Source organism: Oryctolagus cuniculus, chromosome 12, assembly GCF_964237555.1.
Source record: "Oryctolagus cuniculus chromosome 12, mOryCun1.1, whole genome shotgun sequence".
Lineage (NCBI taxonomy): Eukaryota > Metazoa > Chordata > Mammalia > Lagomorpha > Leporidae > Oryctolagus > Oryctolagus cuniculus.
Window position 1 is genome coordinate 23,574,026 of NC_091443.1, and position 22,911 is coordinate 23,596,936.

General features: G+C 46.1%; 1 long non-coding RNA gene across 1 annotated transcript; it reads right to left on the reverse strand.

The window, feature by feature from the left end:
* Positions 1 to 5,251: 5,251 nt before the first annotated feature.
* On the reverse strand, positions 5,252 to 22,900 carry LOC108178313 (uncharacterized). Its single transcript, XR_007910564.2, has 3 exons — positions 22,460 to 22,900; positions 12,111 to 12,243; positions 5,252 to 5,599 (listed from the first exon to the last, which is right to left on the reverse strand). It is a non-coding gene; the product is annotated as an uncharacterized lncRNA (long non-coding RNA).
* Between the last annotated feature and the right edge of the window lie 11 nt (positions 22,901 to 22,911).

Consider the following 22,911-nt stretch of genomic DNA (forward strand, 5'->3'; position numbering starts at 1 on the left):
AGGAGGACTATAAAGGAGGAGAGAGACGGCATGCACCAGGAACATCTAAGGGGAACATCTAAGGGAACACCTGTGCAGCCCCCGAGAGAGCCGGCCGGCGGTGTGCCGCTCCCCTGCGGAAGTGGGGAATGTGGCCAGGGGGAACCGCCCTTCCACGGAGGTGGAAGGGACAGTAGCCAACCCGGGAAGAACCAGCAGCAAACCCGGGGAGGGCCGAGCAGACGAAAGAACAGCGCAGGGTCCTGTGTTGTTCCTCCACGAAGACGGGGAGCGACACAGCTCTGGCTGTTGCAGCCATCTAGGGAGTGAACCAGCAGATGGAAGACCTTCTCTCTCTCTCTCTCTGCCTCTACAACTCAGCCTTTCAAATAAATAAAAAAATAAGTCTTTAAAGGAAAGACATAGTAACTTAAAGCAACAAGAAAAAAAAACCTTGAAAAAATAAAAATTTCAAAGAATTGCCACCATATGGGAAAAACTCTTTCAATAAGTCTGTCATAGTAGCTACAAAAATTCTTGATTCTTACATGAATCAACCATGACTTTTTAGGGGATCAACCAGTTTCTCTGGCATCTTTAAGAAAATAGATATCACCACCTTAGATCCGCCAGTGAGGAACCACAGGTGTCACACTTGCAGAAGACTGTGACGTGTGGACATTCCGCATTTATCGGGCATCTTCAATGCTCTCTTTACCCCTGGGGCTTTGTGCACCTGATGGAAGCAGTCACAGAAACAGTTCCTCCACACCTGGGGACCCACGGTTGCTCCCGGTCTTCAGCTTCAGGGAAACAAAGCCCTAACTGAAACGTGGTCAGCAACGGAAGATTCCAGCCGGGGCACCTGAATCAACTTGGACTTGAAGAAACACCCGACCTACGCGGTCTTCGCAGCAGCTTTGTTCATACACCTATGCTCCTGACAGCCTCCCTCTCCTTCTAACCCCTTCTAGAACTGTACTGTTTCAATCTGTAGTTTCTAGATTGTTCTGTGCTCCTCAGCTTCATCGTGTTTCGCTTTCTGATTAGACTGTAAACTCTCCAGGTGCAACTGCCTCTTGTGGTTGCCTTGGACCTGGCTCCCCACCCCCAGGTGTGCAGTGCTGTCAACATTTATGCAGGCCATCTGCGTGGTGGTGCCTTTCTGGGAACTAGGACGATCCACTTCCTCTGGCAAAGGGAACTGTGCCAGTAAAACGGAGCTCAGGCAAACAAGCACTCGATAATTGTGTGGCAAAGCTCACCAACAGTGTTGCCTCAGACCGGAGTTTACTCCTGAGTGATGCAACTTAGATTCAAAAGAAAAACAACACAATCTCTTCTGAAAATTTCTCATATTTGTGTGATCTCCAGCTTCTAATTCATATTTGGGAACAGATTCTCTTTGGGGAATTACATAATCATAACTTGTTTCTAACAGGGAAGGAAGAAATAACTACATTTTTTTCCTTTTTATTCGGAAATTTTTTCAAAACATCTAGAAAAGTTGAAAGAACAATGAGCGCCCTTAAACCTACAATCTGGCCAGCGCCGCGGCTCAATAGGCTAATCCTCCGCCTAGTGGCGCCAGCACACCGGGTTCTAGTCCCGGTCGGGGCGCTGGATTCTGTCCCAGTTGCCCCTCTTCCAGGCCAGATCTCTGCTGTGGCCAGGGAGTGCAGTGGAGGATGGCCCAAGTGCTTGGGCCCTGCACCCCATGGGAGACCAGGATAAGTACCTGGCTCCTGGCTTTGGATCAGCGCGGTGCGCTGGCCGCGGCGGCCATTGGAGGGTGAACCAACGGCTAAAGGAAGACCTTTCTCTCTGTCTCTCTCTCTCACTGTCCACTCTGCCTGTCAAAACAAAACAAAACAAAAAACAAAAACAAAACAAACCTACAATCTACATTTAACTATTATCAACATTCTTCTTTATTGTTCTTATTTTTTGTTCTCCTTTTTTCATTTCTGTACCGTTAAAAGTAAATGGCTGGCCGGCGCCGCGGCTCACTAGGCTAATCCTCCGCCTAGCGGCGCCGGCACACCGGGTTCTAGTCCCGGTTGGGGCGCCGGATTCTGTCCCGGTTGCCCCTCTTCCAGGCCAGCCCTCTGCTGTGGCCAGGGAGTGCAGTGGAGGATGGCCCAGGTGCTTGGGCCCTGCACCCCATGGGAGACCAGGAGAAGCACCTGGCTCCTGGCTCCTGCCATCGGATCAGCGCGGTGCGCCGGCCGCAGCGTGCCGGCCGTGGCGGCCATTGGAGGGTGAACCAACGGCAAAGGAAGACCTTTCTCTCTCTCTCTCTCTCTCTCTCACTGTCCACTCTGCCTGTCAAAAAAAAAAAAAAAAAGTAAATGGCTAATAACACATATAAGAATAATAAAGAAAACAACAGAAAAAAATTTAAAAAGAGAAAAGAAAAGTAAATGGTTGATGTCAGGACGCAGTCCCTAAAGACTTCCTTGAACAGCACTCACGGACAAAGATAGTCTCCCTTATTACAACAAAGCCATTGTGACGTGTAAAAAAAAAAAAAAAAACTTTTTTAATGCCCTAATTACTAGTATGCAGCCCCAATCCAAATTCTGTAATTCTCCCAAGGATGTCCTTCATAGCTGTGATGAAAAACAGCAACAACTCGGGACCTAATCAAAATGCACACATCACATAGGGTTGTGTTGTCTCTGAAGCTCTTGTTGGTTGGGCATTTAGTATTAGTCCCAAGTTACACAGGCCATGCTTATTGTCACAAGAAAGTATTTTTGAAGATTTATTTATTTATTTGAAAGTCAGAGTTACACAGAGAGAGGAGAGGCAGAGAGAGAAAGAGAGAGAGAGAGGTCTTCCATCTGATGGTTCACTCTCCAGATGGCTGCAACGGCCGGAACTGTGCCAATCCGAAGCCAGGAGCTTCCTCCCGGTCTCCCACGTGGGTGCAGGGGCCCAAGGACTCGGGCCATCTTCTACTGCTTTCCCAGGCCATAGCAGAGAGCTGGACAGGAAGTGGAGCAGCCAGGTCTCGAACCGGTGCCCATATGGGATGCCAGCGCTTCAGGCCAGGGCGTTAACCCACTTGGCCACAGCGCTGGCCCCACAAGAATGTATTTTTAAAAGTACTCGTTTTCATTTCATTTGAGAGGCAAAGAGAAAGATAAAGAGGGATTCTTCTATCCACAGGTTTTACTCCCCAAATGCCTACAAGAGCTAGGACTGGGCCAGGCTGAAACCAGAAGCTTGGGACTCAATCCCATCTCCCACGTGGGTGGCAGGGACTGAACGACTCGCATACACAATGAATGCACGCTCCCTCCCAGGATGTGCATGAGCAGGAAGTTGAATCAGAAGTGGAGGAGCCTGGTTCCGGCTAAGCTCTCCAATATGGGATATGGCTGTTCCAAGTGGAAACTTAACCTACCTTTACCCCCTGCCATGCCAAACGCTCTCCTCCACAGGAATATCTGAGGTAAGTTTTGGTTGCTGGGTGCAGTGGTGACAAAAGACTTCCCTCTGAACACATGGTGTTCACAGTCACAGAACAGGGCACGGAGCTGTGCTCTGCCATCTAGCGGGAACACCACAGCACAAACGCGATGCTGAAGAACCAGCTCGTGGTAGTCTACACCGCGGGAGCCACTCGTGCACACTGCCCTGCTTTTCTGGGCACTGCAGTGACAGTCTGCGGGGTCCAGCAGGAATCACCCCTGCGACACCTGCTAGGGAGAGCAGTGACAAGGCGTGCCCGCTTCTCACTGTCAGAGGACCGTCTCCCGTAGGAAAGACGTCTGAGGACAAGGATTTTTACCACGACTGCTGTGATTTTTGATGTGTAAGTGAAGAGTTTCAAGTGATCCAGTTTCCAGAGCTTGAGAGAGAGAGAGAGAGAGAGAGAGAGAGAGAGAGAGAGGTCTTCCATCCGCTGGTTTACTCACCAGATGGCCACAACGGCCGGAGCTATAACCATCCAAAGCCAGAAGCCAGGAGCTACTTCTGGGTCTCCCAAGTGGGTGCAGGGGCCCAAGGACTTGAGCCATCCTCTACTGCTTTTCCAGGCCATATCAGAGAGCTGGATGGGAAGTGGAACAGCTGGTACTTGAACCGACACCCATTTGGGATGCAGCACTGCTGGTGGCGGCCCCACTCACTACACCACAGTGTCAGCCCCAACTACAGCAATCTTTTTAAAGGTTTATCTTATTTTTATTTATTTGAAAGGCAGACTGACAGAGAGAGACATCTTCCATGTGCTGGTTTACTCCCCAAATGGCTGTAACAGTCAGGGCTGGGCCAAGTTGAAATCAGGAGCCAGGACCTCTGTTCCCCCACATTGGGGACAGGGGACAGTGCTTGCGCTGTCATCAGCTGCCTCCCAGGGTGTGCATTAGCAAGGAGCTAGATTGGAAGCAGAGGCAGGACTGAATTCCAGGTGCTTTGAAATGGGATGTGAGCATTCCAAGTTGCAGCTTAACCTTCTGCATCGTAAGACCCATTCCAAGAAAAACAGGGAAGAGTTCCCATCCAGGGGCCAGCATTGTGGCTTAGTGGGTAAAAGCTGCCACCTGCAACACCGGCAATCCATATGGGTGCTGGTTTGAGACCTGGATGCTCCATTTCCCAACAAACTCTCTGCTATGGCATGAGAAAGCAGCAGAAGATGGTCCAAGTCCTTGGGCCCCTACACCCAAGTGGAAGACCCAGAAGCAGCTCCTGGCTCCTGGCTTTGGCTTGGCCCAGCCCCTGCCATTGCAGCCATTTGGGGAGTGAACCAGTGAATGGAAGATCTCCCTCTGTATCTCCCTTTCTCTCTATGTAACTCTGCCTTTCAAAAAAATAAAATAATGTTAAATAAATAAAGAGTTCTCATCCACTGGTTCATCTCCCAAGTGTCTATAATGGCCAAAGCCAGAGCCAGGAGCCAAGGACACAATTCAGGTCTCCCACAAGAGTAGCTGAAACCCACTTATTGAGCCATCATCACTGCCTCCCAGTGTCTGCATTAGCAGGAAGCTGGCCAGGAGCCAGAGGAGGAGCTGAACCCAAGGTCTATGATGTGGGGCACGCGTGTCTTAACTGCTGGGCTGAACGCCTGACAGATGCAATGATCTTCTAGAGAAAAGAACAGTGCTGCCTTCCGGTTCACAGCTGAATCTCTAAATAAGCAATTGTCCAAGTCAACTTGCAGCCCCTACAGTGAGCAAGGAGTCACTCACCTTGCTCAGACTTACAACTTGTTGCATGACCCCTTTCTAATTCTTAAAAATTACACATTTTAGTCATATTTTAGATTTTAGCAAAGTGTTTTTTAAATTATTTATTTATTTATTTGAAAGGCAGTTACAGAGGGGTGGGGAGACAGAAAGAGAAAGAGATCTTCCAATCTGCTGGTTCACTTCCCAAATGGCCACTGGGCCAGGCTGAAACCAGGAACCAGGAGCTTCTTCCGGGTCTCCCACGAGGGTGGCAGGGGCCCAAGCACTTGGGTCATCTTCCTCTGCTTTCTCAGGCACATTAGTAGGGAGCTTGATCAGAAGTGGAGCAGCTGAGATTCAAATCGGTGCCCATATGGAATGCCAGCATCACAGGCAGCAGCTTTTCTCACTACACAACGCCGGCCCCATTTCTGATTCTTTATAAGGAAAAATAACGTAAGCCTGAATTTGAAGAAATTCCTGCCAATGCCTTCCCTAAGCCAGCACACAATTATCCACAAGAGCAATTTTCAGTCACTTTGTGTTACCAATTTTCATGAAGTTGCTAGTATTGATAAGATGGAAAGTTTAAGTTATTATTTTTTTAACCCTCTCACGTCATACACTGAATTCTAGAGGTCTGGGTTTCAGCAATCCTTCCAGATGAATCTGATGCTTGTTTGAGAACTGGGCAGTATTCACCGAGTGTTTAAGATGTCTGCAGCCCACATTGGAGTGCCTGGGTCTGAGTCCTGGCTCTGCTCCTGATTCCAGCTTCTTGCTGTTGCACGCACAGGGAGGCAGCAGGTAATGGCCCCAGTAGTTGAGTTCTTGCCACTTGTGTGGGAGATTCAGATTGAGTTTCTGGGTCCTGGCTTTGCTGTGGTCCTACCCTAGCTGTAGTGGGCATTTGGGGGAGTGAACCTGCTCTCTGTCTCTCTGCCTTCTCTCTCTGCCTTTCAAATAAGTAAATCAATAAATAGCTTTTTAAATGAATCATTATAAAGTTGAAGACCTACTGAACTAGGACGTGTTAGTATATCTATTAGTGGACATGAATATGATGGAGGCAGGACATCTCTAAGGAAATTTTGCAGGAAGATGGGCAAAGAAGATAAAACAACTTCAAATCAATAGAACACCTGGGGCACACAAAAATAGGCCACCTGAGCCTCAGATGTGACATGCACAGGCTGCTTCCACAGGTACATTTCACCCTTTTCTTTGTGCTATGACCACAGCAAAGAAGCACAAAGGACAGAAGAAAAGAAAAAGGAACACCTATCTTCTTTCCTTTAAAAAATGTTTAATAATTTATATAGCAAGTGGGTATTTGATGTTCACTCTTATCTTTGCATCTCTTCTTTCTCTGAGCTATAATTATGGATTGGGTATGAAGACAGAGGAAGAATCACCCCGGGAGCTTTTTCCATCTTCTCCTCAAAGACGTGTTGCTATGGAAATGTGGGTTGACCGGAACATATGAGGAAGCTTCAAAAAGTTCAGGAGAAATGGAATTGAAAGATAAGTTGATCTTGAAATCTATATAGTTCTTTTCGTAATACTCACTTTCCAGGAAGTTTGGAAGCTGAGAAAGCTTCCTCTGATTCCGTCTACATCTGTCCTCATCTTTCCACACTTCCCACCAATTATCTTTGCCTCCTGCCAATGCAGGAGGGATGAACAAGATCACCAGCTTAACCTTCTGCCCCTTGGGACTTACTCACATGCACCAACCACGGCTGAGCACCGTGCTGGAAGGTGCAGGCTCTGCCCATGGGATGTTACATAGTCATTTCCCACACACAAGAAGCAACAATGAGAAGCACTAGACTAAGTGCAACTGAGTGCTGTACCGCGTGATAGACTCTGGGGCTTGGAATCTGGAGAAGAACAAGGTTTGGTTTTTCCATCTGTTTTCACAACACTGTCTTCTCATTTTGGGGCCAGAAGGCCCAACCTGCCGATAGGACAAATAGGCACTCACATTCCACTCATGCAAATGAACAACTGGGAGGGAAGAGGATCATCAGGTGCTTCCCAAGACATCCCTGAGATTAGAGGTGAGCCAGGGCCACAGTAAGTCTAAACTCATGAGGGACCGCTGTTGGCCTTGTGGTTAGCTCACGTTTCTCCATCCCCTTCCTGTTGCCTGATTCTCACTGTGTTCTTTATTCTTTCAACCATGAATAAGTAGGGCAGTGGACAGGGCAAATAAATTTTAATGCAAGTTGTACTCTTTAGAAATAAAAGTTTTAATAATAAGAAAATATCAAAATGTTGGCCAAGCTGTATACAAGCATATGGTGATGAATTCTCCAAATATTGTTCACTAAAAAAAATTGTTCACTAAAAGATATATTGTTCACTAAAAAAAAAAAGCATGGTAAGAATAGTGTGTTTGTATATTTCTGTTGAAAGGGGAAAGTAATATTTATATTTAGCATAAACATTTTTGGAAAGATAAACAAGAAACTGGTAATTAGTTCACCCCGAAAAAAGCAATTGGGTGCCTAGTGGGTGGGGTAAACAGAGTATTCACTGGACACTCTTTTATGGTTTGAATTTTGAACCATGCATTTGTATGGCCTATTTAAGCAAATAAAAAATTTTAATTATTGTCTAAAAGAGATTTAGGAACCTCAATCCTTTTTCCTAAGAGGCATCAAGGCATGATAGAAAAAGCACTGTCTTTGGAGTAAAAAAAAAAAAAAAAGGGTGAAACCTGACCTGCTATTTACTAGGTCTGTGACCTTGGCCAAGTTTTTTTTGAAGTGAGCTGCATCTCAGTTTTGGCATAAATAAAATTGGTAGAACAAAAGCTCCTTTGTGAGGCTTAAACATTATATAAAACTGCCTTGTGTTTACTAAATGGTAGCTCTTATTCTGTGGATTTCAGTTATCCTTGCTATCCATTACCACCAATTATGAGTTGGAGTTTGATTAAAGGGAATCTGAGTTACGAATGAGGTCTGAGAGTCCTACATTACCGACATCAACCGCCTATAAGGGAAATCTAATCATTAAGAAATGTATTTAACCTTGCGGCGCCGGCATACCGGGTTCTAGTCCCGGTCGGGGCGCCGGATTCTGTCCCGGTTGCCCCTCTTCCAGGCCAGCTCTCTGCCATGGCCAGGGAGTGCAGTGGAGGATGGCCCAAGTGCTTGGGCCCTGCACCCCATGGGAGACCAGGAAAAGCACCTGGATCCTGGCTCCTGCCATCGGATCAGCGCGGTGCGCCGGCTGCAGCGGCGGCCATTGGAGGGTGAACCAACGGCAAAGGAAGACCTTTCTCTCTCTGTCTCTCTCTCTCACTGTCCACTCTGCCTATCAAAAATAAAAAAATAAATAAAAAAAAATAAATAAAAAAAGAAATGTATTTAGGTGCTGTTTTGAGTCTTCAGGTGCAAACATTATGGTTTTTGTTTTCTGTTGCTTTTTTTTTTTTTTTTTTTTTTTTTTTTTTGAGGTTACTTAAGTACTATCCTGAGAGATGGAGCACTCATTGGCATCTGTTCAGGGCCAATTCCATAATGCAGTTTCATATTAGTTCTCTCTTTTGCTTTTCCTTACTCCTGTTTCTTGGAACTGCCCTTCTTAATGAATAATGCATTAATCTTTTGCCTCAGGCTATGCTTTCTGGGGAAACTCAAGCTAGAAAACTGGGACTCACCTGAGTCTGGGACTGTGGAGCTGTATTATCAGTGCCTTCACCAAACACCTCTGGGCCTTAACTGGCTACCAACGTTTGCATCTCTTACTCTGCCAGTGGGCTTGCTCTGCCACCCTCAACCAACATTTGTAGACTGTCCTTTCATTTTCTCGATGGGGTACAGTGGTGTCCCCTTATTCACAGTTTTAAGAGAAAAACTCTTATTATTATTATTTACTTGAGGGAGATAGAAAGATACAGATAGATGAGAAAGAGTGAGGAAGAGAGAGGAAGAGAGGAAGGGAGGAAGGAAGGAAGATCCTATCTGCTGGTCCGCCCCTCAGATGCCCACAACGGCTGCCAGCTAGAGCTGAAGCCCAGAAACCAGAACTCAATCCAAGTCTCTCAGGTGAGTGGCAAGAACCCAGCTACTTGAGCCATCACCACTGCCTTCTAGATTTGCATTAGCAAGAAACTAAAATGAAGAACTGGAACCAGGAACTGAACCCAAGTAATGTGACATGAGACTTGGGCATCCTAATCTGCGGCTTAATCTAGGCCAAATACCTGCCTTCATAGTTTTGCTTTCTGTGGTTTCAGTTACCCATGGTCAGAAAATACTAAATGGAAACTTCTGGAAATAAACAATTTGCAAGTTTTAAATTGGGCACCATCTGGCTCCATACTTCACACGAGTCAGCTGCTGGCAATTTGAGTATGCCGAAGAGAAGCAGAAGTGTGCTTCCTCTGTCTTCTCACATCATCCCAAGAAAAAGAAGAGTGAGTAAAGCACAGTAAGGTGTTTTGAGAGAGATCTCACATTCACATAGCTTTTATTACAGGATAGCTGTTATTATTATTGTTCTCTTTTCTAAAATTTTTATTTATTTGAAGGTCAGGGTTAGATAGAGAAGGGGGAGAGAGAGAAGGAGAGAGCAGGAGAGAGAATCTTCAATCCATTGGTTCACTCCCCCAAATGGCCGCAATAACCAGGTCCGGGGCCAATTTGAGGCCAGGAGCTTTTTCCTGGTCCCCCAGATGGATGCAGGGATCCAAGGACTTGGCCCATCCTCTGCTGCTTTCCCAGGTGCTGGATTGGAAATAGAGCAGCCGGAACTCAAACCACTGATCATATGGGATGCTGGTAATGCAGGCGGTGGCTTAACCTGCTATGCCACAGTGCCAGCCCTAACTTATAAATTATAAATGTGCCTAATTTATAAATTAAACTTTATCATTGATATGTAGGTATAGGATATGTGTTCATTAATTTGCTAGAGTAGCTCAAAGAACTCGGAGAAACACTTGACTTATGTTTATCAATTTTTTATAAAGGATGTTACAAAGGCAAGAGATAAACAGCCAATGAGGAGGTACCAAGGGCAAAGTCTGTAAGGCTTCCAAGTGCAAGAGTTTCTGTCCCTGAGGAATTGGGAAGGCGCATCCTCCTAGCACGTGGATGTAGTCACCAACCCATGAGCTCATCAAATCTCATTGTTCAAGAATTTTATTCTTTCTTTTATTTGAGATGCAGAGAGACAAACACACACACACACACACACACACACACACACAATGGCCCAACAGCCAGGTCTAGGCCAGGCTGAAGCCAGGAGCACTATCCAGGTCTACCACTTGGATCCTATGGGCCCAAACACTAGGGTCACCATCTGCTGCCCTCCCAGGAGCATTAGCAGGGAGCTGGATTGGAAGCAGAGTATCTAGGATTTGAACTAACACTCCTATATAGGATGCAGATTAACCCACAGTACCACACTGTGCCCTAAATGAATTTTTTTTTTTTTGAAAGGCAGAGACGGAGACCAGAAAGAGATCTTACATCTGTTGGTTCATGCCTCAAATGTCCAAAACATCAGGGCTGGGCCAGGTTGAAGCCAGGCACCCAGAACTCAACTATATGAGCAGAGAACAAATTACTTGAACCATCATCTGCTGTCTTTCAGGTAGCGCATCAGCAGGAAGTTGGATCGGAAGCAGAGGAGCCAGGACTCAAACGAGGCACTGTGATATGGGGTGTGGGTGCATTTTCATCACTCTATCAAATGCCTACCCATCATTTTTAATATGCAATGGTTTTATCATCTTAATACTTTTTGAAAATACTTTTCAAATTTTCCTTATATTCTAATTGATTCATGAATGTGTTTCTTAATCTCCAAATATGAACATTTCATAATTATCTTTTCTGTAAGTATTTATTATTTAATCCCACTGTGGTCAAACAATGCAACAGGTATGGTACTTCTTTTAAATTTGTTTAGGGGCTGGTGGTGTACCTGGAAAAGCTGCCGCCTGCAGTGCCAGAATTCCATATTGGCACCAGTTCGAGACCTGGCTGCTCCACTTCTGATCCAGCTCTCTGTTATGGCCTGGGAAAGCAGTGGAAGATGGCCCAAGTCCTTGGGCCCCTGCACCCGTGTGGGAGACCTGGAAGAAGCTCCTGGGTCCTGGCTTTGGATCAATCCAGCTCCAGCCTTTGCAGCCATTTGAGGAGCAAACCAGTGGATGGATGGATCTCTCTCTCTCTCTGCCTCTGCCTCTCCATAACTCTTTCAAAAAAATAAATTAAAAAAAATTTGTTTATATTTACTTTATGGCCCAATATTGGCTAACAAACATTTTAACAAACATAATGTTTAAAAGAATGTATACTGGCGCTGGCATCGTGGCGTGTGGGTAAAGCTGCTACCTGCGATGCCAGCATCACAGATGAGTGCCAGCTTGTATCCCAGCTGCTCCACTTCTGATCCAGCTCCCTGTTGATGGTCTGGGAAAACCAGTGGAGGATGGCCCAAATGTTCAGGCCCCAGTTACCTACATGGGAGACCTGGAAGAAGCTCCTGGCTTCTAGCCACTGCAGCCATCTGGGAAGTAAATCAGTGCATGGAAGCTCGCTCTCTCTCCTCTCTCTCTCCTTCTCCTCTGTTTCTCCCTTTCTCTCTGTAACTCTTTCAAATAAATAATAAATTCTCTGCAGTTTTTAGGTGGTGTACTCTATTGAATCAAGTATACTGTTTTGTTCAAATTTTCTATATCCTTGATTTTAATTATTTTTAAAAATATTTATTTGGCTATTTATTTGAGAGATAGACAGGCAGACAGAGAACTCCTATCCTTTAGTTTATTCCCCAAATTTCCACAGCTGGGCTGAAACTGATAGCTGGGTGGAAACTTTTTTTCTTTAAAGATTTATTTATTCATTTGAAATGAAGAGTTACAGACAGGCAGAGGCAGAGGCAGAGAGAGAGAGGTCTTCCATCTGCTGGTTCACTCACCAATTAGCCACAACGGCCAGAGCTGGGACAATCTGAAGCCAGGAGCCGGGAGCTTCTTCCAGGTCTCCCACGCGGGTTCAGGGACCCAAAGACTTGGGCCATCTTCTACTGCTTTCCCAGGCCAAGCAGAGAGCTGGATTGAGAATGGAGCAGCAGAAACTTGAATCGGCACCCATATGGGATGCCAGCACTGCAGGTGATGGCTTCACCTACTACACCACCGTGCCGGTTCCTGGGTGGAAGCTTCAACCAGGTTTCCCGGTGGGTGACAGGGTCTCAGCTGCTTCAGCCATTGCAGCTGCTTCCAGGGTGCACAGGGGCAGGAAGCTGGGATTGGGAACAGAGCCGGGACTTAAACTCAGGCACTCTGACACGGGATGCAGGCACCTTAACTGCTCAGCCTGATTTTATCTTTTTATCTGCTCTACAGATCCCTGGGAAATAGATGTTAAAATCTCTCTTTGTATCTGTGGGATTTGTTTCTAATTTCTTGTTCCTGATAATTTGATCCTTTTATCGTATCCAGTGACCCTATTTTGGTAATGCTTTTTGCCTTAAAAATCTCATTTCTTTCTGATTTTAATAGATCTTTTATTTAGTATTTATCTGCTATCACACACTTAATAATTTTTAATTTAATTAGAGAGAGAGGGAGAGAGGGCTTACTCCCCATTCTATACAGAAGTTGGGACTCAGGCCAGGAACTGAATCACTTACGCCATCACCTGCTGTCTCCCAGAGGGCACCTTAGCAGGAAGCTGGAATAGACAGCAGAGCTGGGACCTGAGCTCAGGTACTCCCATATGGGACAAAGGCATCCTAGCCAGAGTCATCTCCAGGCCAAATGCCATCCCCGTCTTTCACACTTTCATTTTCATTTTTTCTATATTCTTGTTATAATGATATCTTTGATGAAGACTAAAGAATATTTACAGAATTAAGTTCAACCTTGTTTCATTACCATGAAACAGGTGGCCTCCAGAAATAACCCCAATATTAGCTGGCGATAGAATACTCTTCTTCCTTCTAAATGGCTTTCTCATTTTTTAAAAAGATTTATTTATTTTTATTTGAAAGAGCAACACAGAGAGAGGAGAGGCAGAGAGAGAGAGGTCTTCTATCCGATGCTTCACTCCCCAAATGGCTGCCATGGCCAGAGCTGTGCCGATTCGAAGCCAGGAGCCAGGAGCTTCTTCCAGGTCTCTCACGTGGGTGCAGGGGCCCAAGGACTCGGGCCATCTTCTACTGCTTTCCCAGGCCATAGCAGAGAGCTGGATCGGAAGTGGAGCGGCCAGGTCTCGAACCGGCGCCCATATGGGATGCTGGCGCTTCAGGCCAGGGCACTTCAGGCCAGGGCGTTAACCCACTGCACCACAGCGCCAGCCCCCGCTTTCTCATTTATATTTAGTTTTGGGAAGATGAGCAGCTGGCGGAAAGATAGTGACAGTATGGTAGAAAACAATGAAGAAAACTGAAAAATTTAAAAAGCAAAAGAAATGAACAAAGTTCAAGCTGTGGGAGTGATCTTCCAGATGCAATCAGATCTTAAGTGAGAGGCCTAAGGATAACAGAAAGCAAGGAGTTATGGTTTGGGAATCTACAGGCAAGAGGAGGCTTTGCACGGTGCCAGCACCACACCCAAAGTATGGTCTGGAGGATCTGCACTGCCCAAGAATAGGACTGTAGAGGACAGGAAATAAAGGTCATCCAAAATCTGAAACGCGAAGTTTTCAGGATCAGGTTGCTAAGTCTGGTGTATCTGTGAGAAAGTACACTTGCACGTCTACATGTGACTTTGTGCTGACTGGCTTCTGTGGATGCCATTCCCTAAGCAAGCTCGAGTCATGGTCTCCTTCCCAAACCAAGCATTCCTTACAAGCACAAGTCAGAAGTCTGGAAAGCCATCTCTGAGTCATTCGTCCTCCCCTCACCACCAAATCCTATTGTTTCCTTTTCTTATTTTCCTCTTCTCTGGCAATCCCTGAATCCATTTCCTTCAGCTGCCTCCTAAGTGGATTTGCCACATTACATAATGTGTGTGCCAGCATCTCCTCCGTTTGGCACATACAGTTGTCCCTAGGAACTCCACCCTCAGATACCCAAATCCACGGATGTTCAGTTCCCTTACGTAAAACATCATAATGTTTGTACATAACCTATGCCCATTCCCCTGTACGCTCCAAATCATCTCTGGGTTGCCTTGAATGCCTAATACCATGTACATGCAATGTAAGGGGTTGCTATCCTATATTGGTTAGGGAATAATGACAAAGGGAAAAAGTCTTCAGTAGAGCTGCATTTTTTTCCCATTTTCCATGTGGATAAGGAACCTATGGATATACAGGCTGGCTGTAGTAGCTAGAAGGTTCTTTTAACTGCCTGAACATATAAATCAAAAGCAAACACACACGATTTTCATGGCTTCGCACTCCCCTAGGAATAAAGGTGGAACTCTGTCTCCGTGCAACACAGCCAGGCTGCGTTCCCATGTGTACTTCACAGTCTATTTAGTGCTGTTCCCGCTGCCTACACCAAGTTCCTTTCCTAGTCAGCTGAAGGGGTCTTGTCCAACTCCTCCTCATTTCTCTCGTTTTACCTTTGGTATCACTAAAACCCTCTGACCCAGATATCAAAGTATATCACACCCACTGATAGCTCCCACAGCCTCTGGTACATTTCTCCATGCACTCAGTGCATTTGTAAACATGTCTATAATGTTGGTCTCCCTGCCTTATTCTAAGTTCTCTGGGGGCTGGAGCTGTCTGCCCTGTTCCTCTTTGTATTGCTAATCCCTAGCATGGTGCTTGGCACATGGTACTCACCTCACTGAAACAAAGACTGAATGTGTCTGGCTTTGTCTCTCTGTGCCTTTCAAATGAAAAAAAAAAAAAAAAGTGAGTGAATGAATGATGAGTGACTGGGGAACATGGGATATACCAAGTGCAGAGCAAAACTCCAGTCCCCAGGTAGAAACCTGAGAAAATTTCTCTTGGGAGGGGGACTTGAAATTAACATGGGAACACTCTGTTTAAGGACCCCATGGCGGTTTTTAAATTGTTCTTTATTTTCCCTTTCGGAATTTTGGTATACTGTACTCAAAACATATCAGTAAGATAGAGGAGGAAGAGACTTTGTGTCCATTTTTCAGAAGGGAAAACTGTGGTTGTGGTCTGCAGGTAGGTTGGGGACTTTTGCATGGTATCAGGCATCTGTTTCCTGGGTCTGACCCTGAGGGCCGACCGTTTGTTATTCCAAAGCTGGCTCTAGGACTGGATAAAGCCTATGCGAGGACAGTCTGACACCGAAAAGCTAATCATTCCAAATCCTAAAAACGTTTCCAACTGGATATGAGCAGGATGTGGTAAATTCTCCCTTCCTAAGGTAGCAATGTTGTCTTCAGAACACAGATTTTGCCTCATACGAAGTGCATTATAATTAGGGTGAATTAATTTGTGAAAATAAAACACAGAACTTTCCTGTACCCAATATCCAAGTTACCCAAGCCATGCAAGTGCAAATCTCTCTGTATCTGTAAGTTCCTCCTCTCTGGCCATAGCCCATCAAGCATAGCTTCCTGGCAATGGCATGCATTTTCCTCCAAATATCATGTTTTAGTTGTGACCAACACTGACAAATGTGTCTGTGACAAGCATTCTTGCTCACCGCTTGGCCAGCCTGTCACCACTTCCCTTCAGTACTGGGTGGTTCTGAGTTAGTAATCTTCCAAGACACTCCCAGTGGTATCTGGGAGTGACCTCACCATCAGCCAAACAGGATTTGGAGAGCCCAGCAAACTCACTGGGGTGAAGTAGGCTGAAGTCAGTTTTTGTTTCCATTGCAATCATCTAATTGTTGGGTCTCTTGCCCAGCTGAAGCAAAGAAAACAAAAAAGATGAACTTACTCAAAATGTTTATACACTGTAGTTTATTCCTAAGGCAACAGAAAGCAAATAACCAAAAAACACAGTTTTTCAAGTGGGAGAATCACAAGTACATGACTAAGGTTTCTATTCAAATTGTGCATTTGCCCAATTACTTGAAAAAGTAGCCAAGATATTGTGAAAAAACTTTTAATGCTCAACACTTTTAAACTGCTTGTGGATACAATATTTTACAGTTTAACTTTTTTTCCCTTATACATTTTTTCAAGATTTATTTATTTATTTGAAAGGCAGAGTTAAATAGAGAGAGAGAGAGAGAGAGAAAGGAAGGAAGGAAGGAAGGAAGGAAGGAAGGAAGGAAGGAAGGAAGGAAAGAAGGAAGGAAGGAAGGAAGGAAGGAAGGAAGGAAGGAAGGAAGGAAGATAGATCTTCCACTCTCTGGTTCACTCCCCAAATGGCCACAATGGTCAGAACCAGGCCACGCTGAGGCCAGGAGTCTAAAACTCCACCCCAGTCTCCCATATGGTATAGGGACCCAAGCAAATGGACCATCTTCTGCTGCTTTCCCAGGCACATTAGCAGGGAGCTAGATCAGAAGTGGAAAAGCCAAGACTTTAACAGGCACTCATATGGGATGCCAGTGTTTTAAGCATTTCCAAATACATACAACAATAAAATGCATCTTCATGCACTTCTAAGACATACTGATATACTTTCTTGGACTATTAAGAGGTAGTCACAAAGATCACCTTCTCACATTTTTCAAAATTTTTTAAAAATATTTATTTATTTGAAAGGCAGAGTTACAGAGAGAGAGAGAGAGAGAGAGAGAGAGAAAGAGAGAGAAGAGGTCAGTCTTTTATCTGCTGGTTAATTCCCCAAAAGGCTGCAATGGCTGGAGCTGGGCCAGGCTGAAGCCAGGGGCCAGGAGCTTCTTCTAGGTCTCCCACATAGGTGCAGGGGCCCAAGCACTTGGGCCATCTTCCACTGCTTTCCCAGGCACATTAGCAGGGAGCTGGATCAGAAGTGGAGCAGGAGCAGGCACTGTGGTGTAGCAGGTTAAGCCGCCCACTATTACGGCCATTTGGGGAGTAAACCAGCACATGGAAGATGTCTCTCTCTGTCAATCTGCCTTTCAAATAAATAAAAATAAAATAAACCTTTTAAAAATATTGCTGTAGTTGGGGCTGGCACTGTGGCGTAGCGGGTGGGGCCGCTGCCTGCAGTGCCACATCCCATATGGGCACTAGTTCAAATCCTGGCTACTCCACTCTCAATCCAGCTCTCTGCTATGGCCTGGGAAAACAGTAGATGACCCAAGGACCCCTGCACCTGAGTGGGAGACCTAGAGGAAGTTCCTGGCTCCTGGCTTCAGATTGGCCCAGCTCTGGCTGTTGCAGCCATTTGGGGAGTAAACCAGCAGATGGAAGACCTACCCCCCAGCCCCCGCCTGCCTCTGTGTAACTCTAGCTTTCAAATAAATAAATAAATAAATCTTAAAAAAAAATTCACTTCAACAACAACAAAAAAAAGTAGAGCAACTAGGACATGAACCTGCGTCCATATGGGATGCCCATGTCACAGGCGGTGGCTCTACTGGCTATGCTGCAATGCCAGCCCCATTTTTCAGAATTTAACTCGACGCCAATACTGTGGCGAAGCTGGTTAAACCACCGCCTGCAGTGCCGGCATTCCATACCGGTTCTAGTTCCAGCTGCTCCACTTCTGACCCAGCTCTCTGCTATGGCCTGGGAAAGCAGTAGAAGATGGCCTATTTGCTTGGGTCCCTGCACCCACGTGGGAGACCTGGAAGAAGCTCCTGGCTCCTGGCTTTGGATCGGTGCAGCTCCGGCCGTTGCAGCCATCTGGGGAGTGAACCAGTGGATGGAAGACCTCTCTCTCTGTCTCTACCTCTCTCTGTAATTCTTTCAAATAAATAAATAAATCTTTAAAAAAAAAAAGTCCATAGGAACACCTGTTATGAAAATCCATGCATGAATTTAAAAATTTTGTATCAAAATAAACTTTTTTTGATACTATAGTTTTTAAAATATTTTTTCTTAGAGTAGGGGTTTATGGCCCACATTAGACTACTTGGGTGCTGTCCCTGGCTCCAGCTCCTGATCCAACTTCCTGCTAACACAGACCCTGGGAGGCAGCAGGCGATGGCTCTAGCAGTTGGGTTTCTGCCACCCACATGTGGGACATAGATTGAGTTCCTGGTTCCTAGGCTTTTGCTTTGACCTAGCCTTGGACTTTACAGGCATTTAGGAAATGAGCTGGTGGACAGGAGCTTTTCCTCTCTGCCTCTCAAAAAGTAAAATTGTAAAAAGGAAATGGGGTTGTCCAGTCTACTGATTAAGACGCTGGCTAAGATGCTCACATCCCATACTGGAACAGCTGGGTTCAATACCCGCCTCTGGCTCCTGCCTCCAGCTTCCACCAATGAGGATCTGGGGAGACAGCAGTAAAACCACACGTCATTGAGTTCCTGCTACTCATCTGGGAGACCTGGATTGCAGTTCCAAGTCCTGGTTGCAGCCCAGCCTAGTCCCAGTCATTTCAGGCATGTGTGGAGTGAACCAGAGAATGGGGACTCAACTCTCTGATTTTTCTCTCCACCTCTCAAATAAAAAAAATTTTTTTTTGACAGGCAGAGTGGACAGTGAGAGAGAGAGAGACAGAGAGAAAGGTCTTCCTTTGCCGTTGGTTCACCCTCCAGTGGCCGCCGCGGCCAGGCGCTGCAGCCGGCGCGCCGCGCTGATCCGATGGCAGGAGCCAGGTACTTATCCTGGTCTCCCATGGGGTGCAGGGCCCAAGCACTTGGGCCATCCTCCACTGCACTCCCTGGCCACAGCAGAGAGCTGGCCTGGAAGAGGGGCAACCAGGACAGAATCCGGCGCCCCGGCCGGGACTAGAACCTGGTGTGCCGGCGCCGCTAGGTGGAGGATTAGCCTATTGAGCCGCGGCACCGACCTCAAATAAATTTTAAAATAAATATTTTAAAAATTTATTTCTGATCTGCTCATAATCTGATAAAATACATAAAAGCAAGGATTATCCCAGTACCTCGAACAATGCCTGACACAGAGAAAGGCTGAATAGTCAATTGATATGAGTCAACTGGCATGAGGAGGTGGCCAGGAAACACGAAGTTAGAAAAACAGAATTACAGCACAGTGCAGAGAGTACCATACCATGCCAGGGGAAAGTGGACTGGGAGAGAGGGGACTGCACTCACCTAATAGTGTGCCCTCCATATTTCTGTTTACTTAGAGTTGGGCAGGGACGTGGCTACAAATTAGGACCAATAAACTGTGAAGTGAGTATGTCAGTTACGAGATGAAGCAGTAAGAAGTCCATGTGTGATTTCCTAGCCTTTTCTCATTGCTGTGGTTACTAAAGATGTCATCTATTTGAGAGTTTAACTATAACAGGGTGTACCCTCCATTATCCTGGATCCCAGGGTGAGGCCGTGAAAAAGCTGCCCGGCCCATCTGCTAGCAAGGGATAAACTTCCGTTTTATTAAGCCAGGAAAATCTGGGGAGTTGTCGGTTATCAAACATGATCTAGCTTATGCTGACTACACACATCTACACAGATGATCATTTTTAAGTATGTGCCAGAGAATATACAGCACATGTTACCTGTTTAATTAAACCCTTACACAGCCCTGCAAACCAGCACTATCACACTGAGAAGAGGAAGCGGAGGCACTGTGAGGACAAATTATTTGTCTAAGACTGCCAGCTACAGGGGAAGGCTGGGAAGCAAAGCCAGGCTACCAAGCAGCTCACCGTGCTTACTCAGGAGTGCAGGATTATGGGGACAGACCACTCTTTGTTGCGTACTTTGGAAAGGCTTCAAAGTTTTTAAACAATCATGTATCACCTTTGCCGTAAGTAATAAACAAGCAAATAGATAATTAAATTATCTTTCAGACACTTAAAAGCTATGAATTCAGAGACAGAAGATGAGTGATCACTGGAACTTGTTGCGATCAAGGATTTCACTATTTAAAAAAAATTTTATTTGTTTTAAAGGCAAATACATACACACACACACACACACACAGACAAAGACAGAATCTACTGATTCACACCCCAGATACCCCCAACAGCTGGGTTAGGCTAAAGAAGCAACCAGGAACACAATCCAGGTCTGCCATGTGGTTGGCAGGAACTAAGTACCTGAACCACCACCTGCGACCTCCCCGGGTACACATTAGCAGGAAGCTGGAATTGGAAGCGGAGGTGGGACTCGAAGTCAGGCACTCCATTGTGGGATGCAGGCAATCCCAAGGGCAGCTTAACCATTGAGCCCAATGCCTGCCCCACGAATTTTTAAAAATGATATTCTACTCTATATAGGCATACTTGATTTTCTAGATAAATCCCAGCAAGTAAGTGAACTCTACTATATTTCACAATAAAATTGGAATCATTTCCTAGGGGGAAAATATTCCTTTTTTTTTTTTTTTTTTGACAAGGAAGTAGTTACATGGTCATGTCTACAGCAGAATAAATATTGCTGTTCTGGGAATGTTTTCCTTTTTTTCTTTTTAAAGATTTATTTATTTGAAAGGCAGAGTGACAGACAAAGAGGGAGAGATACAAAAAGGAGGATATCTTCCATCTGCTGGTTCAATCCCCCAAATGCCAGCAACGGCCATGACCAGGGCAGGCCCAGGACAGGAGCCAAGAACTTCATCCTGGTGGCAGGGGCCCAAGTGCCTGTGCCATCATCCACTGCCTCTCAGGTGCATTAGAAGGAAGCTGAATCGGAAATGTGGGATCACTGATTATGAGATGCCAGAGCCCCAAGTGGTGGCTTAACCTGTTGAGTCACAACTCCTGCCCCAGGGGGATGTTTTTGGATTTTCAATACTTACTATATCTCTTTAAAAGAAAACATTAAGAAGACAATTACTTATAGGTAAAAATAGCTTAACCAGATGTGCACTGTACATGTTCTATAAATCTAATCACATTAATAAAAATATTATGGTGTAATTCAGTATTTGAGTAGTTTTCTGGCTGCATGGGATCTGACTCCTCGGTCCAGCAATTCAATATTTTACAACTCTTGACAAAAGGAAACCAACTTGCTAAAATATTAGTTCACCCAGATCCTAGGCAGCTAGGTAGCATACCTGTCACCTGACTCAAAGCACCACCTCAGCCATAAGAAAAGGAAAATTATCTGAGTTTCATTTGCCTTAGAAAACAATAATTCCTACCGATATCCCAGCAGTTGTATGAGATCAAAATGAAATAATTTATGACCGTGTTTAGAGAATTAACACTTCAACCTAAGGTATATACCATATTGCATCAAATCTTAGACTCAGCTGTTGTACAGCACACCATCTGTTTCTATGTCACTAAGTGAGAAATAGTACGGCCAACTTAAAAACCAGATTATATACTTTCTAGTCACTTGGACATTTAATACTTAGTAGAAGAGTTCTTTTCGGGGCAGCGCAATGGTGTAGTGGGTAAAGCTGCTGCTTGCAGTGCCAGCATCCTGTATGGGAACCGGTATGAGTTCTGGCTGCTCCGCTTCTGATCCAGCTCCCTGCTAATGTGCCTGGGAAAGCAGTGGAAGATGACCCAAGTCCTTGGCCCCTGAACCCATGTGGGAGACAGGAGGAAGCTCCAGGCTCCTGTCTTCGGATCGGCCCAGCTCCGGCCACTGTGGCCATTTGGGGAGTGAACCAGTGGATGGAAGACCTCTCTCTCTCTGCCTCTGTGTAACTCTGCCTTTCAAATAAATAAAAAAACAAACACACAAAAGAGCTCTTTTATACTTAAGAGAGGGACTGTTGTATCTTAACTCTGTGTAAACCTAAGAGGACAGGATGGATGAAATCAACTGGTTGAAGAATTAACTTCTCTAATGTTCCTGAATCATTTCTCAACTCAACCACTGAAATTTATGATTTTCCATTAAAAACAGCATTATCTGTGCCACGAAGAATACTGGTGTGGCAGCACTTCTTACAAGAATCCCTAAGCAGGGGCAGGCACCGCACTGCTAATGAAGCTGTCGCTTGGGTCACTGCATTCCATAAGCGAGCCTCCAGGATTCCTATGCAGCTCCCTGCTAACGTGGCTGGGAGGGCAGCAGCAGGCCCAAGCACTTGGGTTTCTGCCAGAGAGACCCGGATGGAGTTCCTGGCTCCTGGCATCGGCCTAGCACTTGCCGGCAGTTTGGGGGCACGAACCAACGGAGGTAGGTCTGTCTCTGTCTTTCAAATAAAATAAAAATTACGAATGCCAATACTTGGCGATGTCAATAAACGTAACATTACGGTACCAGGCTGCTGGCCATTTGATTTTGTAAACTACTCACCAACTCTGAACCTCTGTTTCCTATCTGTACAATGGGCACAAACGCCACCCGGGTAGCGGGGCTCGGAGGAAAGTCACATCTGAGCACCATCTCTCAACCTCAGCACTACTGACCTCGAGGCCAGGCCAGGGACGCTGTCCGGGCGCGGCGGGTGCATAGCAGCCCTCAGGCCTCCCTCTGCAGCCCCCTGGGGCGCCCCTCCACGACTGAGCTCCAAAACGCTCAGGACACTGACCAACGCCTCCCGGGACAATCAGCGCCCGAACCCCAGGTCCGTCCAAACGGGACCCGAGGAGCGGAACGCAGCGGCCCCAACTCTGAGTCCCCGACCGCAGACACCGGGACTCGGACACCCGGCGAAGAGGAGCTCCGGGCGGCCGGCAGGAGGCCAAGTCCTACGCAACGGACAGCACCGTGAGGGAAGGGGCCCGCACCGGTCACCGCTTACGCGCTGCAGGGCCAGCTCGCAGCGGCCTGGTCATCGCAGCTGTCGGGAGCGAGCAAGAGACGCCCCGCGAGCGGAGGCTTCTGGGACCCGCGGCCCCGCCCCGGGCGCGGACGCCAG